The sequence below is a fragment of the Rhinopithecus bieti genome, unplaced genomic scaffold (assembly GCF_001698545.2).
Source record: "Rhinopithecus bieti isolate Rb0 unplaced genomic scaffold, ASM169854v2 scaffold_1306, whole genome shotgun sequence".
In the NCBI taxonomy this organism is placed as follows: domain Eukaryota; kingdom Metazoa; phylum Chordata; class Mammalia; order Primates; family Cercopithecidae; genus Rhinopithecus; species Rhinopithecus bieti.
Window position 1 is genome coordinate 1,206,649 of NW_016803658.1, and position 10,797 is coordinate 1,217,445.

Consider the following 10,797-nt stretch of genomic DNA (forward strand, 5'->3'; position numbering starts at 1 on the left):
ATATGTGTATACAAGCCTTTTGGGAATCCATTGCATATGTCACATTTTCTAAACAAGTTATCCTGTGATCCCCGTTAAACATTTCTAAGACCATTTACTACAAGGTCAATTTTTCTTTTATAACTTATTATATTTATTTCTGGACTCAGCACATTTTTTCTCATTAAGCATCTCAAGTCATCTCTCCTTACTCATCAGACAAATGCCATACCAGCTGAAGAATTTTGCATCCTAAAAGCCTAACATTTTAAAGAGCTATTTGCAAATTATTGTTATTTTCTAGATCTGACTGACATACCAGGTGAGAGAGTTGTCAGCTGTTAGCTGACAGTTGCAAATCCAGGGGCCTTAAGTCAAGACTCCAAATAAGAAACACAGCAGCCCAAACTAAAGGTACTATTTCCAAATACATGTCAAGGCATTTGCTTCCCTTTTTTAAAATAAGATCAGATTATATATAAAGTCTATTATTCCACAGTATCTCTTTCATAAGGTCTGTTATGGTGATAAAAATCAACAAATACATGTAAAGTGGTTAGAATAGTACAACTCAATTTAGGTATGTGTTGCTATTTTCTTTTCCTTAAGATGACTAAGTATTTAATAGTCTAAGTGGGTACTATATTAGGGTTCTCTAGAGGGACAGAGCTAATGGAATAGACACATATATAACGGGGAGTTTATTAAGTATTAACTCCCATGATCACAAGGTCCCACAACAGGCCATCGGCAGGCTGAGGAGCAAAAAGAACCAGTCCAAGTTCCCAAACTGAAAAACTTGGAGTTCAATGTTTGAGGACAGGAAGAATCCAGAATGGGAGAAAGCTACAGGCTGGGAGGCTAGGCCAGTCTCTCTTTTCACATTTTTCTGCCTGCTTATATTCTAGCTGTGCTGGCAGTTAATTAGATTTGTGCCCACCCAGATTAAGGGTGGGTCTGCCTTTCTTAGCCCACTGACTCAAATGTTAATCTCCTTTGGCAACACCCTCACAGACACACCCAGGACCAATAATTTAATCCTTGATTGAATCCTTCAATTCAATCAAGGTGACACTCAGTATTAACCATCAAAGGTACACTCTCTTAAATTATAATCCAAAATACAATTTTCATGTGCTGTTGTTATTAACATTTTTAATCTTTGGTGGATTAAAATAGGATTTAAGTAGTTTAAATTCACACTGTAATTGTAACTACACATATGTTTGGAAACCTGGATATATCAATGCAGCATGTGAAACAGGAAAATAATTACGTTCCAAAGATGGTACAGATCCAATAATTCTGTCCTGTTGGAGCACATAACAGAAGAAGAACACAGGGGAGGTAACACTGAGACCTAATTAAAACAACCAAAAGGAACTGCCCAGTTGAGAAGAAGAGACTCAGACGCAGCAGTTTTGGCCGCATAACTGATTGACTAAGCAACCTGAAGCCCGTCGTGAATCAGTGTTTTATTCAGATCTGAATAAAGATGACTGCCCCAAATTTTAGTTACCCCAGTGTGAAAACATTCATTTTTCACTGTCAGTCAGTCAGTCAGTCAGAAAATATAAATTCTCTCTTAGCTATGTCTCCAGACACACTCTCAGCCATGGCTGGAGTAAGCTTTGATTTCATCTAGGCTGGGAATGTAACCTACTCCCTACTTGTTTCCTCACACTGTACCACGGCCATCCCAATACAGGCCTCCAGGAGGCAGTGTCTCTTCATTTTAACCGAGTGCATGACTTCTTCCAGTTCTTGAATATTCTTAACTTCTGTCTTCATTCTCCTAGGAAACCTTTCTAGTCCAAGAAAAATTATTCTGTAACGGTAGCCCTCCCACTGGCCCACCCATCATGGAATAATGCATCATGACTTTGCTAGGTTGGGTGAGTTCGTTCAAAGATCACACGCAGGCCTTTGGTTTCGGGAAAGGGAGAGAAAGGGACCACGATTTTGAAAGTAAAAGGACTGGAATTATTTTGTTGCAGCACTTGAGGGAAGATGTGATTTTTAAAACAGAACTTAAAAACCTAAACAAACAAAAAATTGTTGGCCCTCATATATGTATAGGTTGTCCTAAGGAATGCCTTTATTGCTTTACATAGGACAACCAAAGTTCCTGTTGAGACCTTAGGTTGACCCTTTGTCACTTTTCCCACTGAAGGTTGCTTTTGATGTTCATTCTCACTGATTTTTACCTTCAATCAAGCCCTTGGATATGATGTTAGCCATTGCCACTATCAAATACCCTAGAAGAGTAGATATAACCCTTTTTTGGTCATGAGTGTCTTTGAAGTTCCAATGAGATATATGTGTATTGCTGAACCTACACATATGTACATATCCTTATACTTTGCTAACAATTTCAAGGATCTGCTAGATTTTGTTCAGCAAGGTCTTCTAGGTGAAGAAAAGAGAGAGCCCCTTACAGCTCTCTCACTGCTATCCTAGGTCAATTAGATTAGTCTGGTAATCAAGTGGCTTTTTGTGAACCAGTAACTATTGAAAGCCAAATATCAACAATTCGGGAAAACAGTCTTTGACTACTTTATCTGGAAATACTCTGTAAAGAGATAATTTTTAATTACCACACAGGACTGATGTTTTATTTGTAGTTTGATCACCAGGTAACTGCTTCATTCATGCATTTCATTTACTTTTACTATCATTATCTCGCTTTACATAATAATATTTAACAATTACTGTAATCAGGACACTATTCACACTTTAACCAAGTATCTTTTATGACACTCCTGAGAAAGAGATATCTCTTCTGGATAACCAAGCCAGAGAAGAAGAGTTCAATAGCTTTATTACTATGATAGTGAAAGTTGATGTCAATGCTAAATTGATGACTCTCTATCCTAGGATCATCAAACCACACCTTTCTCCTTTACAAAAGTTAGCAATACTTCCACATTTGCTAATTTCATAAATGATTTAGTAATATCAACTAATACAAAGTATTTGCAAAGCATCTGAAAAAAAATCATGTTCAGACAAAATCTCATCAAGCTTAAAATTTCATGTCCTAAATTTAGAATATTATATTCACACCAACTACCTCCATTTTATCATAAATAAAGTGTCTATCGATGTCACCACTATTGTCATTGTTGCAATTGTCATTCATTGGTTCAAGCTTTAAGATCAGAGTGGCCCCTAGTGGTACATTCTTTTCCTTTTCCCCCTCTTTTGTTCTGCTTCAAATTATCAACACATACACACTGAATACACATTGATTACTCATTATAACAACAACTTTATTAATGAAATGCTTACTACCACCACTTCCCTAAACTTATAGAAACAAATTATTTTGGAATTTGAAATCTCATATTTTGAAAATATGTGACATGAAAATGTTAACAGAACGGAAGCTCATTGGTAATATTTACTGACAATGAAAGTTCTAAACTAGAATATAAAAATGAAACATTTCTTTAAAAATCAAGAAATATAAAAGGCATGCTAATAATATGATTATGTCCATCCCAAGACAATAACTCAAGAATTAACTGTCTGCAAATAATCATCTGTGTAAGCAGTACCCTTGACTTTGAAGTCCTTAAAAATGCAAGCATGAAGACAAGGGAGCTAATCATACTAATTAACTCACTGTGCCTTATAACAAATTAATTTTGAGTAAAGGAACAGGCAACTAGAGGAAAAGGCCAAAATCTCAATTTGTTAATCTGAATAGAACATAAATATTCTCAGAATTTATTTAGTCTTTAGAATAAGAGTAGAACCAGGAGGGTGGGAGCAGTGCTCACTCCACGCTGACAGCCTGGAATTGTTATTTATGACATCGTTTTTCAGTTCTACATTCCAATGGGAGAATTTACCATACTTGGGCAGCAGAACATGACACGTTGACGTAGACTATCCATAATAGGCTCCACCCTCAGAGAACTAATCTAACCTGAAACTTTAACAAGTTCTTCCTATTACTAGGAACAATAGCTTAGCTTCTGTTTAAAATGTGTTCCTGACAGGCAAACTTTGTAGACTAGGTCCTGCTCAGTACTGTCAGCATTCATTTTTAGTCATCAAGTTGTAGGTAAGGGTCCTTTGCATACCTGCTACCATTTTACAAAGACTATATCACCATTCTTGACTTTTTCTAATACATGCTGATATTTTGAATGTTTACAAAGTAAAAATATGAAGTAAGAGTCACTCCTTACTCCTAGAGGATCTAGTTCTTGTATCTGCCCATTCCTGTCTCCTCAACTTCTTCTTACACAGGTTTGAGCCTCCAGGTCTTCAAAGGTATTCAGGTGTTACTGGCTGAAAAGCTGTGTTTCACTGATGCTACCACATCTCTCTCCAGCCACCATCCTCAATGTAGCCTTTCTTTCACAAAGTTCTTTAAAGGATATTTTAAATACAGTGTTTTCATGCTCTCACACACACACACCTTAAAATTCCTGTCATAACTAGCCCCTCCCACCCCACATTCATAAATAAAAATAAAATAAAATAAAGCCAGGCTTTCCAAACAACTTTTATTCTGAAATCTGTCAAGGCTGACCAATGACCTCACCAAATCCAGTAGCTTTTTCTTAACCCTTAGTCTTCAAGGCCTGTCTGTTCTAGTAGACATTATTGACTACCATCTTCTCAAAATGCTTTCTCCTCTTGGATTCCAGGACACCACATTTCTCTGATTTTCCTCTTCCTTTTACAACTCCAGGACATATATCATATATTCTCTGTCTGAGTACTATATGCTTCTCTTATGTGAATGAGTGCAGTATTGACCACAATTATGTATATTTTTTTTTCTTTAAGGAAGAGAAGAGAATACAAGGACAATGGAATGATGAGAGAGAGGGACAACAATGTACTTACTGGCCAATTACACCTTTGTGTGATGTCTGCAAAGCACATCCCATTCTGAGTAGCTAGATATGTGGTTTAAAGGAGAACTTGGAGACTCACAGGACATAGGAGACATCTGGCCTTCTGAGAACAATTGGGTGCATTCTAAATACCTCCTGAGCCCCCAGTAGGCCTACTAACAGATATGACCTTGGGTAGACTACACTGATTCATAGCCTTTTCTAATAACTTATTTGTTTTTAACATTATCATTTACTGTGTCTAAGATTTCTATTCAACAAACTTTTAAGAAAAACAGTTTTAAACTTGAAACCATAAGGATATGCTCTGACCATTTCTGAAATTATCAGGTGTCAGTCTGACCAAAATTACATGCCCTCAGTATATTCTTAATATTAAAATTACAAATGTTTTATCCTTTATTTAGATGTTCAAATAAGCAGAGGAAGCCACGTTCTCTAAAGGCAATTAGAGGAAGCTTGTTGAAATGATCATTTTGGTTGTTTTCATTCTGTTTTGAAATGCCATTCTGTTATAAAATGTCATTCTGTTCATTTCATTCTCTAACAAACTTCATCCTGTTAGAGATCTCAGAATTCAAACTACGAAGAACTTTAGAGCAAATGAGTAAGTTGATTATGAAAACATGATGCTCTGAACAGTACACTGATGGCCTCTGTTCAGAATTGTTTTGTTTCCATTTTGTCTTTTAATAATGAAGGTCAATTAAGCCATAAAATGATAATCCAAAAGAATCCCCTATGGAAGATTCAAGGAAGGCCCAGAAGAGGTGATACTAAAATTGAAAGGGAAGAGCAGCTCTACTGGCCATCTAAAGTAAGCAGGAGACACAGGCAGTAAATATCCTAAATCCACCTATTAGCCTGCATCCTTCCACATTTCTGGTCCTCTTTTAAGATGGTTAATTGATACCACTAACTTCTTAGGGTGTTTTTTTCCCCTTTTTATGTACATATGAATGTATGTATGTATGTATTTTAGAGATGGGTCTTCCTTTGTTGCCCTGGCTGGAGGGCAGTGGCTATTCACAGATGCAGTCATAACACACTATAGTCTCCAACTCCTGGGCTCAAGTGATCCTCCTGCCTCAGCCTCCCAAGTAGCTACGACTATGGTGCATACCACTGTGCCCAGTTAACATCCTGTATTTTGATATACGAGCTTATTTTTTCCACTGTAATAATCTGTATTGTCCTTTGACTTAGAAATTCTGCAGTCTCATTTGGAGAATGGGATATGAGTAGATAATAAAAGTTGGAATTCTTCCTCTTCCACAAATGTATTATGTAATTATAGTAATTTCTATCATTTCTGAATGCTTACTCCGTATCAGATACCATGTGAAGCACTTTGTAGACATTATCTCATGTGATCACAACTATTCTGCATGGTAGTATTGCCCTTAATTGATTGACAAGAACCTGTGACTCAAAGAAGGAAAAAAAAAAACTTGCTTATTTCCTAGTAGGCAGATTCAGTCAATCAATACAAACTCACCTAGGAAGTAGCTGAGCCAAGATTCCCAATCTGAATTTTTTTTACTCTGAAGGAAGACGCTTTTCCCAACTAAATTAATATTGCTGTTCACCATATTTCTGATGTATAATCACTGGACATTGGAGTAGACACATATTTTTGGAGTAGACCCTAATCCAGATAAGGAACTTTAAATGCTCACCAGCCCAGGCTGTGTATGCCAGTATGTTAGGAACCACGAGGGAAGTTAGGAATAATAAAAGAAATAACTGGACCAAGAAGCAGCTTATCCGCCCCTTCTGGAATCTCTGCCTGGTTCAGCCTGCCTGCCTCCACTCCTGCCTCCACTATGTCCATCAGGGTGACCCAGAAGTCCTACAAGGTGTCACCTCTCTGCCAGGGGCCTTCAGCAGCCACTCCTACAAGAGTGGGCCCAGTGCCCTCATCAGCTCCTCGAGCTTCTCCCAAGTGGGCAGCAGCAGCTTCCAGCGTGGCCTGGGTGGAGGTTATGGTGGGGCCAGCAGCATGGGAGACATCACGGCTGTCACAGTCAACCAGAGCCTGCTGAGCCCTCTTAACCTGAAGGTGGACCCCAACATCCAGGCAGTGTGCACACAGGAGAAGGAGCAGATCAAGACCCTCAACAACAAGTTTGCTTCCTTCATCGACAAGGTACAGTTCCTGGAGCAGCAGAACAAGATGCTGGAGACCAAGTGGAGCCTCCTGCAGCAGCAGAAGAGGGCTTGGAGCAACATGAACAACATGTTCCAGAGCTACATCAACAACCTTAGGCGGCAGCTGGAGACTGGATCAGGAGAAGCTGAAGCTGGAGGCAGAGCTTGGCATCATGCAGGGGCTGGTGGAGGACTTCAAGAACAAGTACAAGGATGAGATCAATAAGCATATAGAGATGGAGAATGAATTTGTCTTCATCAAGAAGGATGTGGATGAAGCTTATGTGAACAAGTTAGAGCTGGAGTCTGGCCTGGAAGGCCTGACTGATGAGATCAACTTCCTCAGGCAGCTGTATGAAGAGGAGATCCGGAAGCTGCTGTCCCAGATCTGGGACACGTCCGTGGTGCTGTCCATGGACAACAGCCGCTTCCTGAACATGGACAGCATCATCGCGGAGGTCAAGGTGCAGTACGAGGAGGTCACCAAGTGAAGCAGGGCTGAGGCTGAGAGCATGTACCAGATCAAGTATGAGGAGCTGCAGACGCTGGCTGGGAAGCATGGGGATGACCTGCGGCGCACAAAGACTGAGATCTCCGAGATGAACCAGAATATCAGCCAACTCTAGGCTGAGATTGAGGGCCTCAAAGGCCAGAGGGCTTCCCTGGAGGCCGCCATCACAGTTGCTGAACAGCCAGGGAGCTGACCGTTAAAGATGCCAACACCAAGCTGTCCGAGCTGGAGGGTACCCAGCAGCAGGCCAAGCAGGACTTGGAGCGGCAGCTGCGCGAGTACCAGGAGCTGATGAACATCAAGCTGGCCCTGAACATCGAGATCGTCACCTACAGAAACCTGCCGCAGGGCGAGGAGAACCAGCTGGAGTCTGGGATGCAGAACGTGAGTATCCATATGAAGACCACCAGCAGCTATGCAGGCGGGCTGAGCTCGGCCTATGGGGACCTCACAACTCCCAGCCTCAGCTACGGCCTGGGCTCCAGTTTTGGCTCTGTGGCAGGCTCCAGCTCCTTCAGCCAAACCAGTTCCACCAGGGTCGTGGTTGTGAAGAAGATCGAGACCCACGATGGGAAGCTGGTGTCGGAGTGCTCTGATGTCCTGCCCAAGTGAACAGCTGCGGCAGCCCCTCCAGCGTACCCCTGGTGCGGCTGCCCCAGAGCCTTGGAGGGAGGCCACTGTGCGCGGAGCACAGGGAACAGGAGACCCACCTGAGGCTCAGCCCTAGCCCTCAGCCCACTGGCGGGGGAGTTTACTGCCTGGGGAACCCCCTTGCCCATGCTTCCAGCTACAAAACAATTCAATTGCTTTGTGTGTGTGTGTGTATGCGCGCGCGTGTGTGTTTTCAAAATAAAACCTCGGCTAGCTCTGCCCAAAAAATAAATAAATAAATAACTGAGGACAAACAGCCTTACTTCTCCCCTTCTATGGATAATGGCCCCCACTGTTTATTATAAGACGTGACTTGCCTTAGTAATCAGAGAAAGCTCAATTGGGAAAGAATGGGAAGCAGTGCTATATTTTGGAGAGCCACTTTATCCATATAATTTTCTGTGAAAGCCTATTCCTATAAGCAGGACTTGGAATGTGTTGCTTGCTCTCATAATCATCAAAACCATGAAATAAATACATCTTTTATAAACCCACAGGCCAGATTGGCCTCCGTCTTCAATTCTAGGCACTCCTGCTAATGCCAGTAAAAAGAAGAAAATTAATTCATGCCTTAATTAGACCAAAATTATTATTTCTAAGTGGATCTCTTAAAGTAAATCTCAAATTGATTTGTGGTGTGTGTGTGCGTGCGTGTGTGTGTGTGTGTGTGTGTGTGTATTTTAAAAGCATAATGAGGTCATATTTTCTCAAATGTGCACATTTTGGCACAAGCAAGTCTACCAGAAGTCTTCTGAGAACATAGCTTAGTAGATTATACAATTATTAAAGATTGACCTCTTCTGTTGAGTTTAATAAACCAGAAATTGCATTTTTAACCTTGCCTGATGTGCTGTCTGATGTCAATCGTCTTTTTTAATCTATCTGAAATAGACAACAAATTAAATTGGTCCAAAAACTAATGTATTAGGCCAGAAGAGGGGCAAAAACAGCCAGTGGTAATGGAGAAAGACTTCAAGGAAGATTCATTCTGAAGTCATGTTAAGAAGATGGCAATGGCAATGAGAATGACTGATTTACATACACAGTCATGAGAACTATTGGAGGAGGGGAAATCCTGTAGCAGGGCCTTGAAGCCCTTGTAACTTGCATGTAATACAAACATGTACTCAAAGCCTGGTGAAGGCCGCTACACACCAGACACAATCCCAACAGTGTGAAACATATATTCTCAAGCCAAATTATACCTAAAACAAGTCTATCACTAAGCTTACAACACTTTTTACAATTGTCTATCATTGCATTTTATAACTTTCAATGTAAACATTTTGTACATATCTCCCTTACCAATCAATTGACCATTTCCATTTCAAACAGAATCTATTTGCTGCACAGTATTTCATGTGTTAGGAAAAGTAAACATCTTCATTAATTTTACAAAACAAGCATCTCCATAATGCCTCCTTTGTTTTGTTCATACCATTTTTTCTTCCTATTTCCTTTTTAAGGACATTATTCAGTCTGCAAAAGATTTTCTAGTGAATAAACTTGTGACCTCTGCTTTTCCCACAAGCTTCTTAATATACATTGCAGGTGAGATATATCTGTGGGTTGAAGCTACTTGTATGAAATGTTGGAATAATGAGTAAGTGCAATCAATTCTGCAAAACAGCTGGTCAGTTCTGATAGGAGAAACATAATCAATATAACAAATTGGACACACATTCCACTTCAGACACTGGTGCAAAGTGTCCCATTGACTCAAGAACAAACAGAAGCCAGCCTCTGTCCTCAAGGAGCTTGGAGTCCTGGGGTAGGAACAAAATGTGTGTAAATGACTGCAAGTCCTTTGGTGTTAAGTCAAGAAGGTAAACTCGAAAGTTGATAAAATATGTTTGCTCAAAATTATCATCGTTACTGATTCATTTGGTTTATTTTAAAGGAAAGTAACAAGTTTATTTTTCAATACATAGAGAAGCATAAGAAAAAGAGGTGGGAGAGGCATTTCATAACTTGTCAAATTATGATTTTTTAAGTCTTATTTTTTACACACACACACACACACACACACACACACACACCACACACAGGTGATGGGGCTGCCTTCCCTCCAGTATCCCTGGCAGTAAGGCATCCCAGTGTGAACAGCCAGGGACCACACAAGGAAGGGGTCAGAGCAGGGCAACACCCCAACAAGGTCAGGAAATTACTTATTGGAGAATTGAGTAAATAAGTAAAAATATCAAGAATAATGATAACTAGGCTTTTCACTGTCAGAGAACATGAGGTACAAATTTGAGAAGGGGGAAGGAGAAACAACCCCTGCAGCATTAGATTGGAATTAAAGTTTGTCTGGACGAACTCATGGTTTTCAGTGTATAGCTAGATACAGAGATATAGAGAGATGAAAATGTGTATATACACATGTGTATGACACATTATGTGCGCAGATATGTTTATATTATGTAGGTGTGTATGCATGTATGTATATACTTGCATAGATTTCCTTTCTCTGACCACTGAGAGGGCCTGGGGGCAGCAACATCTCAATAGCAATAAAGCACACCAAGCACACAGATCTTGACTTTTGAATGCCACTTCTCCATTTAAAAAAACAAAAACAGGACATCTTAGATAAATGGCTGATTCCAGGGTGGTTAGGGGCAAGGA

The 10,797-nt window shown here is 40.1% G+C and overlaps 1 pseudogene; it reads left to right on the plus strand.

The window, feature by feature from the left end:
• The first annotated feature begins 6,640 nt into the window (after positions 1-6,640).
• LOC108544338 (keratin, type II cytoskeletal 8 pseudogene) lies at positions 6,641-8,130 on the plus strand (annotated as a pseudogene).
• Positions 8,131-10,797: the final 2,667 nt, after the last annotated feature.